The sequence below is a fragment of the Armigeres subalbatus genome, chromosome 1, assembly GCF_024139115.2.
Source record: "Armigeres subalbatus isolate Guangzhou_Male chromosome 1, GZ_Asu_2, whole genome shotgun sequence".
Lineage (NCBI taxonomy): Eukaryota > Metazoa > Arthropoda > Insecta > Diptera > Culicidae > Armigeres > Armigeres subalbatus.
In genome coordinates this window covers 262,657,771-262,681,889 of record NC_085139.1, presented here as the reverse complement: position 1 = coordinate 262,681,889, position 24,119 = coordinate 262,657,771, and the positions used below count along the sequence as shown (strand labels likewise).

At 38.3% G+C, this 24,119-nt stretch overlaps 1 protein-coding gene across 8 annotated transcripts in view; it reads left to right on the top strand.

Annotated features, from left to right (window-relative positions):
- The first annotated feature begins 1,984 nt into the window (after positions 1-1,984).
- LOC134207178 (troponin I) overlaps positions 1,985-24,119 on the top strand; it is a 33,164-nt gene continuing 11,029 nt past the window's right edge. For all 8 annotated transcript variants that reach the window (XR_009978357.1, XR_009978359.1, XR_009978358.1 and 5 more), the window contains exon 1: positions 1,985-2,144. The gene's annotated coding sequence lies outside the window, so the exon portion shown is untranslated. The remainder of the gene's footprint in view (positions 2,145-24,119) is intronic.

Sequence of the window (24,119 nt, the reverse complement as noted above, 5' to 3'; positions counted from 1 at the left end):
ATCGATTTTTTGAACCACCCTAATATCCATGTTATTGAGCGCAAGAGTATCATCTAGAAAATCGTTAACAGCTATTAATAGAGCAAATAGGAGCAGCTGGAATCACTTCCATTCTCTTAAGAATACTATAAGATCTGGTGCGATTTTCAGAGATGTGTTTTGATGTACTTTTTTTAAAAGCTGTTCAAAGTTGTAGACTATTTCTTCCTATATAACTTCATGCCCAAGGCTGGGAAGCTTCACTTATCACAATGATCGAAATATGTCCCACTGAAACACATTTAATTGGATCTTACTTACTTGATTTTACGCTTCCATATCGATTTTCACAGTGAAAGGTACCGTTCGAAAACTTAAGCAATGAAAAAGATGCTTTTCACCAACAGGTGATAAATCATCCACTTTCAGCTATAGAAATGTTTTCAAACACGAGTTTTTTTTATTGTCCCAGTGACCTCACAAAGATACTAATGCGCATACAGCATAATTGAAACATATTTTAATATCATGGTCTACTTGATTCGACTAAATACGAGAGTCGATTTTTCCATTTTTGTCCAAGGGACATAGCACTGTGCGTCGTGGCGCGTTGGCGCACAGGTCATTTTCATGCCCGCAATATGAAGCATAGTAAAACGTTCATCCAAAATATCAACAAGTTTCAACTGGCTTTCGGTGAGCTCGTACCAGTTTGTTTTAATGATTATTCTAGTATGTATTGCACTTTCGCACTTGAAAATTGTTTCGGCACTAAACGCTTACCAAGTCAATGATAAGACTATATTTTAATAATTTGACCAGCAAAACAAACTTATCAGGTATAAATGATTTAGCTATATATATTTGTTTCTGCAGCTTGTATTTATGATGTGTTTTCATGGTGATAGGTTTATTAAGAACAAACTGCATTTTTTTATACGGCTGATTTGTTTGAAAAAACCGAAAAACCACCCAGTTATATGACGAAACATGGTAAATTCGGATTTAATTATTGAATGTTTTCTCCATGATGAATTAAGAAAATTAACTAATAAAATAATTACTATGTCTGAAGCTGTATGTATGCATATGCACAATGTGTGACAGATTTAGTTTAGTTGATCACCGAGGGAAGTGGTTACCTCTAATACATTTTTCGAACTGAATCTGTCACATGTGCATATGCATAAAAAGAGTTTCAGACATAGTAATTAGTGGGTAGCTCAAAACTCGGAATATAGGATTAACTTTAAAAAAAACTCATAAAATAAAACATTTGACTTTACACTTCACAATTTATTTTCTTTACTTAATTAAGAAGCTCAGTTTTAAGCGAAGTCCAAATAAATATTGACGTGAGAAATTGTTTTCAACCAACAGATCACTTCCCACGATTTCCCATATTTTTGCAGCCTACATTTTCGGTCAACAACATTCGTACTCTTAAGCAGAAGTGAATTTCTGAGAACATTTCAAGGTCCAGAACGTGAAAGTATGTTGCTCATCAGTAACCACTAATTGACAACATAACAACAGCCAAATCGATCGGGTCGTCATCCTTCATAGGGAATCACCTTTCGCATCAATAGACTCACAGAGTACGGTGCAATACTCATCGAACCAACCTGCCACCCAGCCGGTGGTAGGCACCTGAACGCGATGACTTCATTCATTCCGTCTTGATCTAAGACGACGACGGCCAAGACGGTGGCTATTTTGGGAATTTTCCCTCTAGGGGTTCCCATTTTTTCACGCATATTCATACCCGCAACGCAATGTTCCTTCTGCCATGGTATATGGTGGCAGCGCAGAATGCCGATGGCGACACAAACAGCCAAGCAACCCAACGCACGTTCGCTCGGTGTCGGTGGGTGGGTAGCTGATGGGCTGACCCGGTCCCCCGGTGTAGGGGTGGTTGGTGTGCGGTGGAAAATTTTCGTGTAGGCGCGCGATCTACGGCCAGGGACCGTGCTCGAGCGTGTGTACGTGTGGGCCGCCAGCCGATCGTATCGTGTCGTCGTGACTTTCGTGCCGAGAGCCCCCGTGATCGGGCCAGAAATTGTTGCAGGGAAAATAGTCAGCCTTTATTCTTCGGATTGATCAGTATTCTTTCCGAGATCCGAGAGTTTTGTGCGATTCAATCTTCCTTTTTTTCTGTAGTTGAGGTGAGTTGGAATTCCTGGGGTTGCCTGGTGCTGGTGCTGATTAGATGGCGATCGTTTGATTTGCTGGTGCTGCTGATGATCCTGAATGCTGCTGATCCTGCTGGAGTAATCTGCTGCGGTTTGGTTCGTGGATCTTTGGAAAAATTGTAGTGACAGAAAAAGGCCCTGTTCGCCATGTTTGTGAATTATGACCATAAATGGAATCGCGATCGTGGTAACGACGGGTACGACATAAACGATCATAGTGAAAAACGAATACGGACGAAGTGAATTACATCACACCGTTTGCTGCTGAGGAAAAAAATCACTTGCAGTTTTCGTGACATTTTGTGTGAGACAAATTGAAGATGCTGCTTTGGATTAGTGGAACAATGGAACTATCTTTGAATGATTATACAGGAATAATTCTCAAATGATATATTGCAAAAAGAAAACAAAGTAAGATGATGGATCACTTCGATTCGGAAGAACTGTGATTGCTCAATAATGTACCGTGCCTTCAAAAGTGAGTCAACGTACAAATATTTCGCAATCTGACTTTATGAGAAAACTATTAGGATCCTCGCCAGAGGCGTTCAAACGTGAAAAAGTGTTGTCACAGTGAAATTTTTCGGACTGGCAGCGTAGAAATGATATAAAATTTCAAAAATAGCTCACCCCCGACAGAAAAATTTATCTGCAGTGCGGACATGTCGGTATTGGTGACCAACGATCGGACCTGAACTCGCACCATTAATGACAGCAGCCGCGTTAGCGCAGCAGTGTTTTAACAGTGTATAAAAATAAAATTTTACCCAAGAAATGAAGATAGCAGGATGTTGAGCCGTGTTGCGCGCCGGCGCATTCCGTGATCCCGCATGGTCAAACGCATACACACATACACACACATACACGGTCAAACGTAGACCGCCGAACAAACACTTGTGGATCGTCGAAAAGCCGCCGCCCGGTGCGACACGAATGTAGTAATTTTAGACCTGAATTTTCCTCGCGAACATTGTTCGTTTTGGATCGAGGGACGATCGCGAAACGAGGGTCGAGACTTCGAACGAACGTGCGCGAACCATGCACCAAATCTAGGAGCAGATGACATAGCGGACAACGGCAAATGACGCTTGACGGAGCGGGTGTAGGTGTCGACCGTGTATGTGTGCCTGTGCGTATGTGCGTGTTGACAGGTGGAAAGGAAAAGGAAGAAGCGGTGAAATTGGGACCAAACCGCCTACACTACTGTGGCGCGCACACGGCACCCACTTGTTCTTGAAAGGGGGAGGGGAATGGGGTAAATGTGGCGCAACTCAGCTCAGCTGCGAAGACACAATTCTTTTCTGCCTCTACGTGACTTATGAAGGTGTGGGACGAACGGGAAAAAGTGAAAGTAGAGGAAAACTCCCTCGGAGGTTCATACAAGTCATAAAAAATGGGAGCACACTCATATGTGGCGAGTATAAATACCCGCAGAACATACAGACCAGATTGGTTCAGGGCTAACGTTTCCAGTGAAAGGAAATGAGTCATCCACAGCGATGTGGCGAATGGCAAATTTTCCTAGAAATTGATGGAGGCGCTTGGTACGTTAAGGTGTCAAAATTAGCACATAATATTGAAACTTCCAATGCACGGTTTGTTTCGCTGTCATTGAGAATTACTTAAAAATTATCGGTAAGAGTAATTAATGTTTCCCTTACCATCACATTTTATTATGAGAATGTTTGTGACACTTGTTGGTAAGGTGCAGAAATATGATATTGACCAAAAGCTTACAACAATAGGAATAAAAACTACCGCAGACGCCAGCTCTCCCAGATGGACTGTGATTTTAATTACCAAGAAAATTTTAATGTTTCAAAATGCTTATCCAGCCATTTTGACATTCAAGAGATAGAAAATATTTACATATTTCAATCAATGTAGTCTCGCAAAAAATGCAAAACATTGGCACTCACCAGCTCTACCTAACAATCAATCATTTTGATTGAAAATCGACTAACATTTCCTTCGTTTTTTTTCAGTTGCTGCTTTTTAAAATGCATCTTAATTTCTGACTGAAAAAATAAGAAAACCACAAGCAATATTTATTGTCTGTCTGAGCGAGTACTTACTCGTTATCAGTTGGAGTAAATAGAAGAAGTCCCCCTAATGTATTGCTTAATTGCGGGCAAGGGAAAGTACTGGCGAAAGGGTTTTGGTTTTAGTAGGTCGATTATGAATTACATGTCACATCCACACACTATCTGAGCTAACCTCCTCAGGTGTCTGGTTGCAGATTTCCGTTTACCCTTGCTCAAGAAAAAAAAAGATGGACTAGAAAAACATAAGTCCACCTATATCCACGTTATTCTGTACAAGCAAATTGAAAGCAAACTATAATCGTCGAAATCAAATGGATGTACGACAAGCTCGTCCTGGTGTCCGGACCGTCCGTCAAGTTCATCTAGTCCGTTGATAGCTGAGAGTTTTTGAAATCGATTTCGATCAATGCAACAAATCAGTCACGCGTTGACCCTGGTGACTACACTACACTGGCCACGTCGGTCTTAGCCGGATACCAAAAAGATTTTGTTATATGAATTCGGCTTTGACTACATGCAAAATAATTTCACGAATAGCAATTGCAGTTTTGCTAGTTTCTCAAACTGTTCTGCTGCTTTTCAGTTGCGGCTGAATTCTTCTGCACATTTGAGCACAAACAGCTCAGTAAAATAAATAGCGTTTGATGTTCTGGTGTTCTTCAGCTAGAAATTCAAAATTTTCATATTTGAGAACAGAGTCTCAATGTAGCGAATGAAAGATACAATCAAATCAATAAAGGAAATCTCGCGCTTAGTTTCATAGGGGCGTAACTGTATTGATCGATTTTTCTTCGTCAATGTTTTCTTTTTATTATTGTACCGAATTGCGCTAGTTTGTCGATGATTTAATGGTTTGGTGTGATAAAGGATGATTGTATCTTGCACCAGAATCAATAATCACGGTTGTAGCTTTTGAAACAATTGAGTTATTTACAAAATATAAAATCGATTAAGATCATCGATCGATCGATCAATACAGTTACGCCCCTATGAAACTAAGCGCGAGGAATGTTTTGATTTGATCTACAAATTATTAATTCAAGGCAGAGCTGATGAGTGTCAATGTCTTTCATTGAATAAAAGCCTACATTGATTTAAATACGTAAATATTTTCTACTTCTTGAATGTCAAAAAGGCATTCACTCGGCCGCCATTACCAAGCGCAAAATACTGGATAGACAAAAATACTATCTGGTTTGAATTTTTAAGGTCAAGAATCACCGAACAGTCAACCGTGTGCTTTTTGTTGGAAAAAGTAACCTTCTTCATATAGTACTATAGATAACCTTCCACGAGTCATGATCAGGGTCTGCAGAAATCGCTCTCAATAGATAACGGACAATGATAAAAGAAAGGCAAAGACTGTTCCGAATCAAAGTAAGCCTTGATAACAAATTTATCATAGGGGAAGAGGCCCCAAAACGCCCCCCCGATGCAAAACGCCTTTTGTGGTTTCCCTCATATTTACCGTCATTAAGATGTCCGTAACAAAACTAGATCTAAAATTATGTAGGATAGGCGAAGAAAGTTTCAAAATAGTGCATGGGAAGGTCGGAAAAACCGAAAATTTCCACATTTTGAAGAAACATCTAACATTTTTGCGAGGCAAAACGCCCTAGTGGCAATAACCTACAAAGTACTTGCGTCTCCACGGACTATCCATGCCAGAATGCTGATTCGCCGACGCGTGGTGCTTTGTTCCCTAGGAGCTGTCAGCTAAAGGCGTTTTGCCTCATGAGTTTTCCGGCAACAAAATATCACCATTTTTTGAAATGTGAATATTATTATTATGATTGAGATTTTTGTCAATTTTTGAATGGTATCAACTAGCTATCTTGTTTAACTGATGCATAATGTAAAAATACCCATGAATAGCGTTACAAATAAGACAATAGAGCAGTATGTGCTTAGCTAGGGCATATTGCCCCCCCTTCCCCTACTTGTATACAAGTGCGAAAAAACAGAATCGGATAGTCAGCCTCCAAAGAGAAGTGATGATACTCGTTTTTTTAATCTTTCGTTTATTTTGGAGGCTCAATTGCCGTGAAGCGTTACGGAGCCGAAATCAAGTTTAACAATTCATTTCTTAAATCTTATACATAATGTTAGTTTTGGGGAACCGAAATACTCGCGGTTTGGTCGAGGTTAGGGAATACAATAATATAATAGGAAAGTAAGGGAATTCAGGGTGCTTTAGTGATCAGGTTGCTGATGTTCACATAATTAACATTCTTGGCGATGTATCACATCTGTAACGGGACAAACATTTCTTTGGGAAACATCAATAAGAGGAAGGCATACGAAAGGGGTTAACGACGACAGACATTGAAATGGACAACAAGAGAAAGACATTCGATATGGGGTACGACAGAGAAGGGGGTGGGCAGACTAGGATCGCAATCTTACATCAGCAACTTTCACAAATTGATGGACGAGGGACATTTTTCGAGGTCAAGGCCCGCCAACACTTCTCTGAAAGGCTATGGTTGTTTTCCTCGGACCCGGAGATGTTCAGTTAATGCAGATCGGGGCCGCGATTCTCCTCGCACGCCCACACGACATGATCAATGTCCTGATAATCCTCGCCGCAAACACAGAGATTGCTTTCCGAGAGCCCCACTCTGAAAAGATGTGCGTTTAAAGTGTAGTGATTGGACATCAGACGATACATGGTTCGAATGAAGTCTCGTTCCATATTCAATTTTTTTTTGAGCCATGGACGCTTCGACACCTGCCGGCGAATTGAATACAGCCATCTACCCAGCTCCCCATTTGTCCATTTCTGCTGCCAGCTGATCAAGATTTCCTGACGAACTAATGAGAAAAAATCGATCGTAAATATCACCTTCCACGGCGCCCACCCTAGCCAAAGAGTCCGCTTTCTCATTTCCCGGGATCGAGCAATGAGAAGGGACCCAAGCCATGGTGATTGTGAATGACCGTTTTGATAAAGCACTCCCGGTGTGATTCTCGCTTTGTTCTCGCTAATTTTGTGGTGGGAACCACACAGCTGTGTAGAACAAGTTTAAATGCATCATCAGAACTAATGCTCGCCGCGTTTGGAGCTTTTTAAAAGTAATTTAGCATGAGGTATAACCTCCCGAATCAGCTCTATATCATGACAGCTTGCGAAAAAGGTCTCTCACGGTATGCAACATATCGTATATGTATACAGAGACGATAAGTGAAAGACTTTTTCATTCTCTTTTGGATTCAATCCCTGGTCATGATTGATTCTTAAGGCGAAAAGATTTTTGTTAATTTTTTTTTCAAGATGGGATTTTCATAAAGAAATCATGCACAATTTTTGCTGTACAAATGATTTTTAATCGTCACCGCCACCAATTTTCGTTGCTGCAATATTTTAAACCGCGCCATCCGAGAGTTTTAAGCGCGCCGATGTATTTTAAAGGTACCAATTATGCATAATAAAACATCGTTTTTCCGAATATGTATACTGTATTTTTTTAGTGAGATCCCACCTCTTTGAAAATGGAAACATGAAAACAAAATGAGTGTACCAGATTCCTGAGGTGTGAGGCTATCTTTAAGTAACGCTGTAGTTGTGGAATGTTTTTCGTTTATTTTGATTTTTTTTTCATTACTAAGAAAAGACTCCCGGAAACCACAAGTGATTTCAAGGAAATCTAAAAAAACTTCATAATAAACCATAAATAAATAGGTCAACTGTTTGTTATGAAATTGCTCTCCTTCAGGGGAATTCATCCATCAAGAATTCTGAGGAAATTCTTCCCAAGTGGCTCTATTGAAGAGTTCTCCTCCAAGGAAATTCTCCTCCAAGGAAATTCTCCTCCAAGGAAATTCTCCTCCAAGGAAAAGAAAGAATCTTTTTGCCTTTCTCGTATACTAAGTATACGGTAAAGGCTATATGATCGCTCCAAAAACAAACTTTTTATAGAAGGCCCGGAGACCCATAGTGTTATATACCGATCGACTCAGCTCGACGAATTGAGGTGATGTCTGTGTGTGTGTGTGTGTGTGTGTGTGTGTGTGTGTGTGTGTATGTGTGTGTGTCTGTGCGCACCCGCCCAAAAAAAAATGTCACTCATTTTTCAGGTACTTACCCTCAACCGATTTACTCGCAACAAGTTGCATTCGACGCAGGATACTCTACCATTGTTTCCTATTGAAAATTGGTCAGATCGGACTATGGTCTTGAAAGTTATGGCCAAAATACCACTTTTTTTTAAGAAAAATTGAGTAAAAAAATGTCACTCATTTTTTAGGCACTTATCCTTAACCAATTTACTCGCAACAAGTTGCATTCGACGCAGGATACTCTACCATTGTTTCCTATTGAAAATTGGTCAGATCTGACTATGGGCTCGGAAGTTATGGCCAAAATACCACCTTTTTATAGAAAAATTTAGTAAAAAAATGTCACTCATTTTTCAGGCACTTATCCTCAACCGATTTACTCGCAACAAGTTGCATTCGACGCAGGATACTCTACCATTGTTTCCTATTGAAAAGTGCCCAGATCGGACTATGGGATCAAGAGTAATGACCAAAATACTATTTTTATAATGCCGAGAAAGGCACCATCACCGCTAGGTGGATTAATCAGGGTTTTTTCGTAGATTATCACTTTTTTTTCGCAAAGCGGTTTCTGGGCGTGAGAAATTCCTTCTCTATTGAATTCTGGGGATTTCCATCTCCAGGATTTTTGGAAAATTCTTTCTACATAAACTCTAGTGGAAGCCACTTCCAAGGATTCTTGGACATCCCTTCTTCATGAGTTCTGGAAATTTCCTCCTGCAAGATTTTTGAAAAAATCTTTCTCAAGAAGTTCTTGAAAATTCTGCTTTAAAAAAAATTTAAGAAGATACTGAATGCATTCCGAAAGATTTTTTTTTTAACTTTTTGAAGAATTTTGGTACATTACTTCGTAAGTTCTAGGAAATTCCTGTGATATTTTTGACAATGTGGTGTAGAAATGGTCTTCCGCTATCTTATTTGTTGATTAAATTGGCATGTACCAATTCTCCGAAAAACATTTCGTAGAATGCACCTTTCCACCGAAAGTCGTTCCGCGGGATGCCATTTGGCGGAATTCAGTTGGAATAACTTTAATTGAAATATTTATTGGTAGAGTTTGATAACGTGGGGCTTCTTCTTCTTCTTATTGGCATTACATCCCCACACTGGGACAGAGCCGCCTCGCAGCTTAGTGTTCATCAAGCACTTCCACAGAACTGTGTTAACCGCGAGGTTTCTAAACCAGGTTACCATTTTTGCATTCGTATATCATGAGGCTAACACGATGATACTTTTATGTCCAGGGAAGTCGAGAAAATTTCCAAACCGAAAACTGTTTAAACCGGCGCCGGGAATCGTACCCAGCATGTTCTTGCTTTGAAGCCGTGCGTCATACCGCACGGCTAAGGAGTGCCCCAAAATACGTGGGGCTAGTATTTCGCAAAACGATCTAAATTCTTTTGGATTGTGGCTTAAAACAATGAAAGAAGGCAATGTTTTCTTTGAATGAGCGCATCTGGACGGTGTAGAGGAAGAGTCCCCAAACGCCCCCTCGAGGCAAAACGCCTTTTGTGATTTCCCTCATATTTACCGTCATTAAGATGGCAGTAACAAAACTAGATCCAAAATTATGTAGGTTAAGTGAAAAAAGTTTCAAAATAGTGTATGGGAAGGATAAGAAAAAAACCGAAAATTTCCACATTTTGAAGAAACATCTAACCTACAATGTACTTGCGTCTCCACGCACTCTCCATACCAGAATGCTGATTCGCCGACGCGTGGTACTTTGTTCCCTAGTTCCCTATAGCGTTACAAATAAGACAATAAAGCAGTGTTTGCTTAGCTAGGGCATATTGCGCCCCCTTCCCCTAATGCAAAGCGAAATAAAAATCCCTTCTTTAAGAGGATGCGTCTGTCCGCTACAAGGCGGAATGAAGAAATAACGAATTGTAAAAGCAAAAAGTCTGTTAATAACAAGGTAAAGAGAGGAGATAATCCCATCATTTAAGGGGCTAAAACTACTTCTATTCTGAGATGCCCTCCTTAGCTGTGCAGCAAGATGCGTGGCTGCAAAACAAGATTATGCTGAAGGTGGCTGGGTTCGACTCGCAGTTAGGACTAGAAAACTTTTCGATTGGAAATTTTCTCGACTTTTCTGGGCATAAAAGTTTCATCGTATTAACCTTATTATATATGTATGATTGCAAACAAAATGGTAGCTTGGCTTAGAAACTTCACAGTTAATAATTGTGGAAGTGCTGGACTAACACCAAACTGCGAGTCGGCATTATCCCAGTGGGGGTTGGAATGCTAAGAAGAAGAAGGAGAAGAAAAAGAAGAAGAAGAAGAATAAGAAGAGGAAGAAGAAAATATTCTAATTTAAGCTAATCTGAGAAAATAACAATCAGCTGAATTCTACACCATTCTTAACTGGAAAAATTTCCCCATAGTGACACCGTGACAGCAGTACACAGTTAAAATAAATTCTGAAAATTACACGCCATGGAAATATTTAAACGCTTATTTTTGTGTTCAATAGCCTCTAATTTTACATCCAACTTTCTGCCCATGATCGCATATTTGTAACATTCTCATTTTTATTCATTTTGTAAAAAGTCTGTAAATCGTTCAGTAAGCTCAATTTACTGCATCTAATCCCACAACAGTGAAATAGGCTTTACTATCTTGCTTATCTGTGGTAAGCTGGAAATGATTGAGTTCGTGGGGTGGATTGAAACGATTTACAAACTTAACCAAAATGCAAATGTTACAAATATGCGATCATGGGCAGTTTTTCTTGTATACAATATAGAATACAAGCTCCATGGTAACGACGACCTATAATTTTAAAAAGTCATGGAAAAATGAGTCGTATCGAACGGAGCCTTGTTACATCATACATGCTGTAACATTTTTATACTGCGTACAGGGTGTCTGCAAATTATCCGTACAACAAGATAAGTTTATAATTATTGAAAAATGAAAAATGAGTGACATTTTTTTACTCTTTTTTTCTATAAAAAGTCGTATTTTGGCCATAACTTCCGAGCACATGGTCCGATCTGACCAATTTTCAATAGGAAACAATGGTAGAGTATCCTGCGTCGAATGCAACTTGTTGCGAGTAAATCGGTTAAGGATAAGTACCTGAAAAATGAGTGACATTTCTTTTGGGTGGGTGCGCACAGACACACACACATACACACACACACACACGCACACACAGACATCACCTCAATTCGTCGAACAGAATCGATTGGTATATAACACTATGGGTCTCCGGGCCTCCTATAAAAAGTTCATTTTTGGAGCGAACATATAGCCTTTACGTATACTTTGTATACGAGAAAGGCAAAACCAGTATGCATTGCATGTTATTGTAATAGGATTACATGAACCAAGCTGGATTTGTTGACTTCAAAAAGACCCCTGTATCCTAAGATATACGCCTTCGATCGTGTCGAAAAAAATCACGATGGCCACACGTTTCAGATATTTAGACGATTGTGACATGATTTCAAATGTCTCGGTAATGTTTTCGGTGTTTTTCTGGCTGTTGTTTTCAAGATGGACCAAACCAAATGATAAATTCAATTTAAATCCGGTGAGTTAGAAGGCAATTCTTTTTTGTTTGTAAAAAAACAGAAAATAGCATTCAACAAAGAATAAAAGTTTTATTTTAACATGAAATGACTCTCAGTATTCCCAGAATATACATCTGTTACAGCCTGCTGAGTTGTTATGCCCATAGAGTTACTGATTCACTCCATTATTGTCTGTTTTTGCGCTGTAGAAGCAAACTGTCAAAATCTGTACGGATAATTTGCAGACACCCTGTAGTTATCGCAGGATCAATGAATTAGATTCGAAGATCTACCTAAACATAAACAACTGATCAATGACTCGGTGAGAAAATTGCAGTCCGAAGATATATTTCACGTTGAACATGTCAACTCGTTCAAATCGCAGCTCTTGAAACGATCCTGCTTAAAATATGTTGACCTCTCTTATCTGAGCAGAGACACTTTCAGCACAGCAGAAATGAAGCATTCCTTTTAATTTTAGAATTTTAAATTCCAAGGCCATTTTTTTCATTTTCAAATGGGAAATCGCGTGCATGTGATTGGGAAATTCATTCACGAAACATTCACAATGTACCCCATAAATAATGTTTTTTTTCCACACATAATCCTATTTTTGTTTTGATGGCAATGGGATCGAAGTAGGTTGCGTTTGAAAATGGGCGAGAAAAAATGTTCATCCGGTTTGTCAGATGACGTAAGTTTTAAGCTTCTCCTAATTTTAAGAACAAATCATTCAAAAGAAGGTGACCGGACGAAACAAAAATAGAAGAAGAATAATCATAGTATGGCTGGGATGGCGATCTTTAAGAGACCAGAATGCGTCGCAGTTCAAGGATGATTTATTTTTCATATAATTTATTCTGTGATGTCAAAAAATGTTGATACAACCTAGAACGAGGTTGATGGCTAGATGGTGTTGGATTGGAGTTAAAATAATTAATCCATCATCGCATCCGATATTATGCCAAATAATAAAGAAAATAGAAATATGTAGCTAAATTTCTATGGAACTAAATCAAAGTTAAAAAAAACAATTTTATTCGTGGAAGTTTATTTTTCTGGATTTTTTTAAATACCCTACGAGAGTTAGATAGTTTAGTTCGATTTGTAGTGGTTTGCACCATGATAGCAAATATGTCAAGGATTTTACATTTACCCCTGATATCAAACACTGCGGGGGAAGTGGATAATGTTCTGATCACGCAATTTTTTTCTTCCCTCCAGGGTTTATTTTGATAGCTGTGAATCTTATTATGCTCCTTCTTTGTTGTCATTGTGATTTCAGTGGTGATTGGACTAATATACATAAGAAACGCCTGATTAATCCACCTATAGGTATTGATGCCTTTCACATGTTTTATATTTGAAAAAAATGTATAAGAAAGAAAAAAATAGCACTGATAGGTGAATATATTCCATAATTCACATTTATTTATATTCATAACAAGTTTCGCAGTTGATTGCAATTTATTTTTTGCGAAGGAATTGGTTCAGGACAAGTGTTGAAAAAATAGGTTATAATTTTGCACGTGTTTTGCGCACATACACAACACGCACACACAGACACCATCTCAATTAATTCGTTAAACTAAGTTGATTAGTTTATAACCCTGTAAGTCCAATTTTTCTTATAAAAAGTTCATCTTTGGGGCGAACATATAGATTTTACGTACATTTTGTGTTCGAGGAGGCAAAACCAGCCCTCCACTAGCTATTACGAGAATTCCTTGGGGATCTATTCCGTTAAGCCAATGAAATAATTCAACAAAAGATACTCAGAGTAATTATCGTTTTGGTTTTAGTTATATGTAACTACTCATCACAATTGAAGGTCAAGGGAACATGGATTTTCCACTTACCCCATCCCACCGGGTTAAGTGGAAAAACAACTCCTAATTTTCAAATCTATTTCCATAAATTTTAAGCGACCGAAATTGTATGAATTACCGCACAGTTGGTACAAAATGGACTGTTTTTGATAGTCCATTTTGATTGAATGCATTTAGATCATTTAAACTGGTTTTACACTATTTCAAACATGCACTATCGATTTTTCCTTTTCCACTTCCCCCAGTGTACCTTACTAAGGTGCTTAAGTGTACGGATTTCGATGCCCCACGGTATCGAAATCATACCAGCTCGATTGATCTGCTGGAATGGTAAATGATACACGTATATACCATTCATGACATGGTTTATTGGGTAGATCGCATGTTCTAAACTTCAGGACGTGTTGAAGAATTCAAAAGGCCTGTAGTAGCTTGTAAAAGTAAGTGACATTCTATCGGCTTGATGGACCTGCTGGGATGTTCACCTATGCACGCATGCATCTTTTATTATTTAGTTGATAATATATATCGCGTGTTTTACATTCAAGGGCGTTTGGGAAAATTGAAAATGTCTGTAGTAACCTCTAGAAGTGATGGGAGAAATCCTATCGGCTCAATGAACCTTCTGGGATGCTCCACGATGCACGAATACATCGTTCAGGATTTGGTTGATCGGGTAGATCGCATGTTCAGAACTCCAGTACGTTATAGAGACCCTGAAATAGTTTACGTTTATTCAAAACTTGATCAATTTATGTCTTTTGATTTTAAAGACATTTTTGGACATATACCTAGCTTAGGACATGTTGTTTCTAGACATATTTCCTAATATACTCAAGGACATCAAAAAAAAAATTAACGCTTATTTAGTTATATTTTCGTTTTCTCGTTTCTTCTCGTTGGGTGTTTCAATCACAGCGACCATTTGTTAGATCTATTGTGATAAATGCTCCATTTGATGTAGCTTCGTCGAGTTGCGCATTATTACTATGTAGAGGAATCGCTATGTAGAGGAATCGTACTACCGTATTGGGACTTGTTCTCCAAACTTCAGGGAGATCTATCAGCCCCTATTGTGGAATTGTAATCTTCTTTTAAAAATTACCGAACAAAGGTATAAAAGATGAGCCGAGCCTTCTACATTTATGTCACAGAAACGAGCAACATCATCTTGAAGTTTTCCTAACAGCTTTAAGTGATATCGGCTCGGGCAATGGCCTGTTATAAGACCTGTATATTTACTTAAATCTTTTTTGAAAAGATCTAGACATTTACCTCGCAATTAAAGTTATCTATTTCTAGAAGATCCCAAGATTCCATTTTAAGAAAACACGCAGATACACCACAAAAAGGTTTGGAATCTATGAATTGTCGAAATGAACCAAGTCTTGTCTTCGTTGCCATTAATGCCACAATGACCAGGAACCCAATACAGGTTCACTTTGTTACGACAACCCAAGGTGTGAAATGACTAAACACATTCCCAAACCAGTTTAAATGTGGGTGTTGCTTATTTCAAAACATTCAATGCTGCTTAACTATATTTGAATTCTTATAATTTCAGTGTAAGAGTAAATTGAAGCATTTTAGAAAAACTTGAACTGTAGCTTGGGAAACAGTTGACTACTTGCCCATGGAAATCGACATATTTATCCCTGGGCACTAACACCTTCTCTCTTGGTTATTCAGCTTGGAACCAACATCGATCCAATTGATCCAGAGAGAAGAATTGATCCACTGCACTTCGTTCATGATTATCAAAACATCATTGGAAGCTGTAGCTCTCCTCATCCAGTCATCATTGTTTGTGAGTTGATACTTATTTTGACCTTTTAGGTCACATCCGGGGAGGTTTGAATCTCATATGATCTTCAAAGCCTTCATCTCTGTTTCAATGGTAGCACGTGGACCAAGAATTATCTAGCATTTTTTCGGCGTGCTTCTCATTGCACAAGTTATTGAAAGAAGCTAATAGCAAGTAGCTAATCTTTGAAGTTTTTCTAACTTCTTCTGCGCCACATTTTCTTTCGTTTTTGGCCACCATATTAATGTTGATATTATCCAGTACAAATAAGTAGGGGCAATATGCCCTAGCTAAGCAAAAAATGCTTTAATTTCTTAGCTGTAACGTTTTTATAGGTATTTTTACCAAATGCAACAGTTAAACAATATAGCTTGCTGGTGTCATTTTAAAATTGTAGAAACTCTCAATCATATTGATAAAATTCACATTTCAAAATAGTGGTGATATTTCATTGCCGGAAAACTCATGAGGCAAAACGTCTTCTAGCTGGCAGCTCTTTGGGAACAAAGCACCACGCGTCGGCGAATCAGCATTCTGGTATGGATAGTGCGTGGAGACGCGTAGTACATTATAGGTTAGTCCGCCTAGGGCAGCGGTTCTCAACATTTTCCTTGCGAGGTACCCCTTCGATCTTTTGCATTCATTGAAGTACCCCCTATTTTTACCGCCGTAATGAAAATTAGCGTAATTAACCAGATATATGAAAACGGACCAGAAAACTAACGGGACATATGGCTCTCCATCAGGACCTGATTTTGGGGAGGTTCGGGTAGCCATGGCCCCGGGGCCCTCTTCCGGCAAAGTCTGGCCCTGCTCTCCATTATATACATGGTCCAAAAAGTTTTAAATTCTCGTTATTCCTACTTTCCAATTCAAATTAAGTTTAAACTCTTGAAAAAGGGGTTCTGAGACACTTGAAGAAGGCTTCTAAAATTCTTGGAAGGAGGTTTCACAGCCTCTTGAGAGGGGACTCCCGAACCTCTTGAAAGGAGGCTTCCGAGCCGCTTGAAAGGTCCTTTCGAATCTCTTGAAAGGAGGCTTCCGAGCAGCTCGAAAGGGGCTTTCGAATCTCTTGGAAGGAAGCTTCCGAGCCTCTTGAAAGGAGGCTTCCGAGCCTCTTGAACGGAGGCTTCCGAGCCTCTTGAAAGGAGGCTTCCGAGCCTCTTGAAAGGAGGTTTCCGAGCCTCTTGAAAGGAGGCTTCCGAGCCTCTTGAAAGGAGGCTTCCGAGCCTCTTGAAAGGAAGCTTCCGGGTCTCTTGAAAGAAGGGTTCTGAGCTTCTTGAAAGAAGGTTTTCGAGTCTCTTGAAAATAGACTTCCGAGCCTCTTAAAAGGTTTTTTTTAAAGGAGGCTGTCGAGTAGGGCAGTTCAAATTTCAAAAATGTTCGAAAATTCCAACTCCCATATGTCTATTAGCATCATTTTGTTAAAATAGGAGTCCTGGCAAAATTTCAGGCAATTCGGTGGCCATTTAGGGGTGGCGCGAAGTCAATTTATGTTTATATGGAAATTTGTATGGGAAAAACTTAAAATTTATTCAAGTCTCCCTACAACTGTCAAATCGTGATGAATTCAAATAAACATCCCCAACCTCCCTTTTTGGAATCTATATAAATGAGACCTCGGGATAACACATTAGTTATGAGTGGATTGAACGGTTCTATTGATAGTATGAATATGGGATAAATGGCTAAAATGGTGTAATTAGCCTCAACGTAGCAGTGGAAATATAAATCAAAATTAATGTGTTACCCACTGGTTGAGATTCCAAAAATGGAGGTTGGGGATGTTTATTTGAATTCATTACGATTTAAGAGTTGTAGGGGGATTTGAATAAATTTTAAGTTTTTCCCATACAAATTTCCATATGAACATAAATTGACTTCCCGCCACCCCTAAATGGCCACCGAATTGCCTGAAATTTTGCCAGGACTCCTATATTATCAAAATGATGCTAATAGACATATGGGAGTTGGAATTTTCGAACATTTTTGAAATTTGAACTGCCCTACTGTCGAGTGTCTTGCGAGTACCTTTTAAATTTGGATTCCGTGAGGATTGCCCTTAAGCCTCTTAAATGGGTACTTCCGAACCTTAAGATTCTAGATTTTAGTTCAGAAGCTTATTCTTAACATATCATTCAACATTTTTTTCCTCAATCAGATCTTTATTGAAAAGTTTTCATTGGAACTGTTAAACATCCGCCATTACGCATTTTTGTCCGAGGTACCCCCTGGGGCCAGCGAAGGTACCCCCAGGGGTACATGTACCCCAGGTTGAGAACCGCTGACCTAGGGCATTATGCCTCGCCAAAACGTTAGATGTTTCATCAAAATGTGGAAAATTTCGGTTTTTCTAACCTTGCTATCTTTTATTATTACACTTTTTCGTACACACTAGTTTCGCTACGGCCGTACGAAATAGGGTAAAAATGATGGAATACGCGTTTTGCCCCTGAGGGGGGGGGGTGGTTTGTGGCCTCTTCTTATATGAGATTCAGGGTTACACTATCGCCGTGTAAATCCACTGAATCATGTTTGACTTTAATCCCCATTTTCTACCGGACGTCGTCTTACTTATAAGGTACACTGGGGGAAGTGGAACAGGAAAAATCGATAGTGCATGATTCAATTAGTGTAATTAGTGCGGTAATTCATATTATTTTAGTTGCATGAAATTGATGGAAAAAGATTAAAAAATTTGGAGTTGTTTTTCCACTCAACCCAATGGGATGGGGTAAGTGGAAAACCCATGTTACATTGACCTGGGCAAATGTGATGAGTAGTTACATATAACTAAAATCAAAACGGTAATTGCTCTGAGTGTCTTTTGTTGAATAATTGCATTGGCTTAACGGAGTAGGTTCCCATGGAATTCTCGTAATAGCTAGTGGAAGGCTGGTTTTGCCTTCTCGAACATTAAGCGTACGTAAAACCTATAGGTTCGCCCCTAAGATGAACTTTTTTATAGGAAAAATGGGGCTTACAGGGTTATAAACAAATCAACTTAGTTTAACGAATTGAAGTGATGTCTGTGTGTGCGTCTTTGTATGTATGTGTGTGCGCAAAACACGTACAAAATTATCTCCTATTTTTAAACACTTGTCCTTAACCAATTTGTTCGCACAAAAAATTGCATTTAACTGCAAAACTTGCTATAAATATAAATGAATGTGAATTATGGAATATATTCATCTACCGGTGCTATTTTTTCTTTTTCATATTTTTTTTCATATGTAAAACATGTGAAAGGCATTAATAACGATAGGTAGATTAATCAAACAAACCACTACAAATTGAATGGGATTAGTTTAATTGTATTGTTATAGTCACCTGTGATATAAATTTACTTGAAAAAGGAACCATTGGTGCAAATAAGATTTAATTTTATGAATGGAAAAATCAACTTCTAGCGAAACCTAAAATGACAGTTCAAGCGTTAACCATGTTAGTGTATGTATTATACAAATTTTAATAAAGTATTAGTGTGGGCATCAAAGTATATTGTTGCACAATGTTATGGTGTGGTAAAAACTGTAAAGTATGTACAATTTCAATTTTTCGAGTCGATGTTTACACTTACCCCCTTTTTCCACTCCCCCCAGTGTACCTTACTTAAAGCATTAGTAGCTTCTTCGAGATGTAGGTTCCAATCCAGCTTACTGTCCAGTCTAACTCCAAGATGCTTAACTGAGTTTGAAAATTCAAAATAGAGAATGAATTATTCGTTTTCCTTGTAAACGCCACTAATTGGTTGTATGACATTCCCCAAAAGGCCGTTTGCCAGAATGCACCATTCCCCAGAATTGATCATCTCCTATTTGCCATTGGATGTGATCCCTTCGTTAGAAATAGACGTTTGCCAGGATTAAAGCAATGGTGGGTATGATCCTTTCTTTAAAACAAGGCGCTTGCCCGGATTAATGCAATGGTAAATATGATCCCTTCTTTAAAAGCAGGTGCTTGCCCGGATCGAGGCAATGGCAGATGTGATCCCTTCTTTAAAAATGGGCGTTTGCCAGGACTAAAGCAATGGTGAATATGGTCTTTAAAAGTAGGCGTTTGTCGGTATTAACGCAATGGAGGATGTGATCCCTTCTTTAAATATGGGCGTTTGCCAGTTTCATATGAATATAAGCATACATTTGCAGTAGGATATCCTCAGTTATGGGGTTGAGGGATAGCCAATACGATATCGATTTGCGATTAATTAAATCTGATAAACGAAAGTTTGAGCAGAAAAATCGGTAATTTTTCGTAGGCGCTTGGTGTGCTTTGGCTGAACCCCGACGATATAATCCCTTCTTTAAAAGAAGGCACTTGCCCGGATTAAGGCAATGGTGGATGTGACTCCTTCTTTAAAAGTAGGCACTTGCCCGGATTAAGGCAATGGTGGATGTGATCCCTTCTTTAAAAATAGGCGTTTGCCGGGACTAATATAATGGAAGATGTGATCCCTTCTTTAAAATTAGGCGCTTGCCCGGATTAAGGAATGGTGGATGTGATTCCTTCTTTAAAAGTAGGTGCTTGTCCGGATTAACCCTTTCAGGACGGATGGGTCATATATACCCAGCGCGCTGGGCAAATGTGACCCAGCTGTCCTGAAAGGGTTAAGGCAATGGTGAATGTGATCCCTTCTTTGAAAATAGGCGTTTCCCAGAAATGCAGCAATGGTGGATATGATTCATTTTTTTAAGAATGCACTTGCTCTGATTAAGGCAAGGGTAGTTGTTATCCCTAGGTGTTTTCCCGTGCCCGTGTTTGAATATAGCTATTAGCAATTGTGGATATGATTCCTTTCTTTAGAAGTACACATTTTGCCTAGAATACAAGATATATTTTCATCAATGAGGAAAAATAGCTGTCTAATATGACTTTAAGTGATCTATTTGTAGATATGATGCAATCAAATGAAGTCTGCGTCTGGAATGAGGCGATGAAATATGATATCCATTCGTTAACAATTTGTTTGATAGTAGACAAATATGAAAGTTTTTTTTTCTTTTGAAAAATAGTATCCATCTTTCTGAAAATTGTCTAATTAACGTATTAGCCCTATTACCCTTTTTATGAAAATTATTTATGTACTAGCTTTATGTACCCGGCCTTGCTCGGAATTGCCAGTTTGATTCGCAGTTTTTTTTTCACAATCGGAAAATGAATAAACCAATTGGTCAACAGGATAATTGCGTTTTCTTATCGATACTTCATCATTTGATCAGAAGAAGGCAGATTTCATTTGAAAACATTGACTGGTTTTGAAGAAGGGAGCAAACCCATAATCGCCATATTCCGGGCAAACGTTTATTTCTAAAGAAGGAAAAACATCCACCGATGCCTTATTCCGGGCAAACGTCTATTTTAAAGAAGGGATCACATTCACCATCCAGAAGGAAACACATTAATCATTGCTTGTCACTGGGCAACCATAATTTCGATAAATGGTTAAATTGATCGATAACTAAACAATACAATAATGGGTTCAAAGTTAGGCTGGAGCATACACACAAACATACAAACATTGAGTTTTATATATCTCGGTACTTATTCAAAAGGACGTATGTGATTTTGTAAACAAAGATGCATACGTCGATTTGTCAAATATGATGGCACTCCTACGCAAACCAACACAACGAACATGTAGCCGAAACCTCCCCTACCTGTATGTGGCGATGGTTTGCGTGGGAGTGCTATCAGATTGCAGAAATCAACGTTTAAATTTTTGTTTACAAAATCACATACGTCACATACGTTGAATAAGTATCCGAGATATATAGATAGCTAATAGCTATATGTATTCGGCTTTGCTAGGGACTGAAAAGTAAATTATTCAATTAAAATGTCCAATGCTGTAGCACAAAACCCACAGAGGTAGATCTACCGCTCATAGAATTGTTCCTTTGTATCAATCTATTTTTATATATTTGTTTGGCCCTTTCTACCTTTTCAATAAACATCTTCCAAAAATAGAGAATAAGTGTACCAAATCTGGTTGTAATTTATCCTGGGAGTTACACTGAATTGCTCATTTTTTTTAAAGACAACCCTTCCCCATAACTTCCCTTTTTCCCCAATGACCTCCCACCTCCTTTTGTTATCTTCTCCTTGGGATAGAAAATGTGTACACCAATTTTGGTTGAAATCGGTCCTGGGAGTTAGGTGTTACACTGAATTGCTCTTTTTCTAAATACAACCCTTCCCCCTTACCATCCCTTTTTCCCAATGATCATACCACCCTTTGTTATTTTCTCCTTAGGATAGAGAATGTGTACCAAATTTGGATGAAATCGGTCCAGGGGTTCAAAAGATACACTGAATTGCTTGTTTTCTGAACAATACCCTCCCCCAGCCCCTCCCTCTTACCAAATTACACTTCCATATGATCGACTACTCTTAGTGAATATGTGTACAAAATTTGGTTGATATGGGTACTGGGGGTTGGGAGTTACACTGAATTGCTGTTTTATAAAAGACAACCCCTCCCCCATACCCTCCCTTTTTTACAATGACTGCCCCACCCGCTTTGTTATCTTTTGTTTAGGGTAGAGAATGTTGGTATCAAATTTGGTTGAAATCGGTGCAGGGGTTCAGAATTTACTCTGAATTACCCGTTTTCTGAACCATACCCCTCCCTCCAGACCCCTCCCCCCTTTCAAAGATTACACTCTCATATGGTTGTCTCCTTATATTGAATATGTGTACAAAATTTGATTGAAATCGGCCCTAGGAGATGCAAGTTACACATAATTGTTCGTTTTCTAAACAAAACCCTCCCACCCCCTTTGTCAACTTCCCCTGAGGATAGAGAACGTGTGTACCAAATTTGGTTGAATTCGGCCAAGTGGTTCAGAAGTAGTTAGCGAACATACATACATAGATTGATTTTTATATATATAGATACCGAAAATCCTTTATATATTTTTTCTATTCTTTACCCATCAATAATAATCGGAATTTCCAGTTTTACTATTTCTGGGGAATGGTACATTCTGGCAAATGGTCTATTCTGGGGAATGGCTTTCTGGCATATGGTCCTTTCTGGCAAATAGGTTTCTGGCAAAAAACATTCTGGCAAATTGATTCTGGCAAATGGTTTTCTGGCAAATGTCATACAATCCACTAATGTGGTCTTTGAAGGATTTATATTCAATTCTTCTTTTTCACACCATAATGTGATGCAATTTAAAGCAATTCGCATTCGTTTAGAAACAATACAGTCATACCGTGGGGGACCGAAATCCGTCCACTTTATTAGATATCAATAAATTTAAAAGGGTTTAACCCTCTAATGCCCAAGACCGCCTTTTGACATTTTTGATTGTTTTTTTTTGTAATTTTTAAATGATCAGATTTCGTAAAAATCTTTATGTTGATCAATAATATAAACCTCAATGCATGTTTAAGTGTGGTTTAAAGTCAATTTTCGAAGTTCTACACATTTATAAAAAAATATTGAAAATTTAGTAATATTTTGTTCCTCCGTGTTTTTGCTCATACACCTTTGAATAGTGAAATATTTGTAGTTTAGTATTTTTCTACAACTAACCTTATTAAATAGAAGGTTTTAGTGGTGAATATTACACTCTAAAATATTTATCCAACTCGTTACACGGAAAATACAATATTAACCCTGAAAATTTAAAAATTGCAATAAGTCAGCATTGGAAAGAAATTTTCAAACTCTAAATATGTTGAAAAATCAAAAAAGATTAATAGATTCAAAAAACTATTTGGCTGGATAAAAAATTTGAAAAAAAAAATACTAAAAAATCAAAGTGTGAAATTGATAAAATTGTAAATTAATTTTTTTTAACGTCCAAACCGTGTTTAGATCGATTTTAGAAAGCAAAATAGTGATTTTGAGCGAAAACAAAAATTTGGGTTGTAGAGGCTTAAGGTAATTCATTTATCTTATTTTGTTTATTTTGTTGACAGCAAGCTGTTTGGTCATTGAAATGGAAAGTAGGCTTTAAAATTAAAATAACAAAACCCAACTTAATTCACCGAGTAGTGATACTGCCTTTCTCGTATTTAGTCAAGACACCAACCTTATATGGCGCTTATATGGCTCGGTTCGATGTACCATTTTCTTTATAACTTTTAAACGCAACGGTCGATCGTTATCAAATTCAAAAGGCTTTGTCCTCTGTCGAATAAAACTTGTTGCGAGAAAATCGGTTAAGGATTACTTTATAAAAAGTTGTCTAATGTTTTTCTCATTTTTTGTGCACACACATACACACGGACAGACCGACATGTTCTCAGTTTGTTGAGCTGATATCGTTCTTCTAGTGAAATGATAGCTTTCGGTACAACTTGGTGTACGAAAAAGGCAAAAATTAAATACAAGTCACTCCCCATCAAAGGCGAAGTTTCAGGCTCCATTTGCTAGCGTGTTGACCTTAATTGTAGGTACCAAAAGTATCTGTGTTCATATTTCCATCGCATTGGAGGTCAGCTGATATTTCTCTTTTTGATAGCATCTCGCCAATCCACTCAATACATAGAAACCTCGTTTCAACATACCATTCTTGAGAAAATTATTTTAGCTATTTTAGTGGAATGTCTTCACTTGTCAGTTTGAAATTTTTGATGAACAATTAGGCGCATTAAGGATCCTAGAACTTTATTTAACAGATAATTGTTCTAAATATGTGTATATAGCAAGAAAGCGAAATTAGAAAAATGCC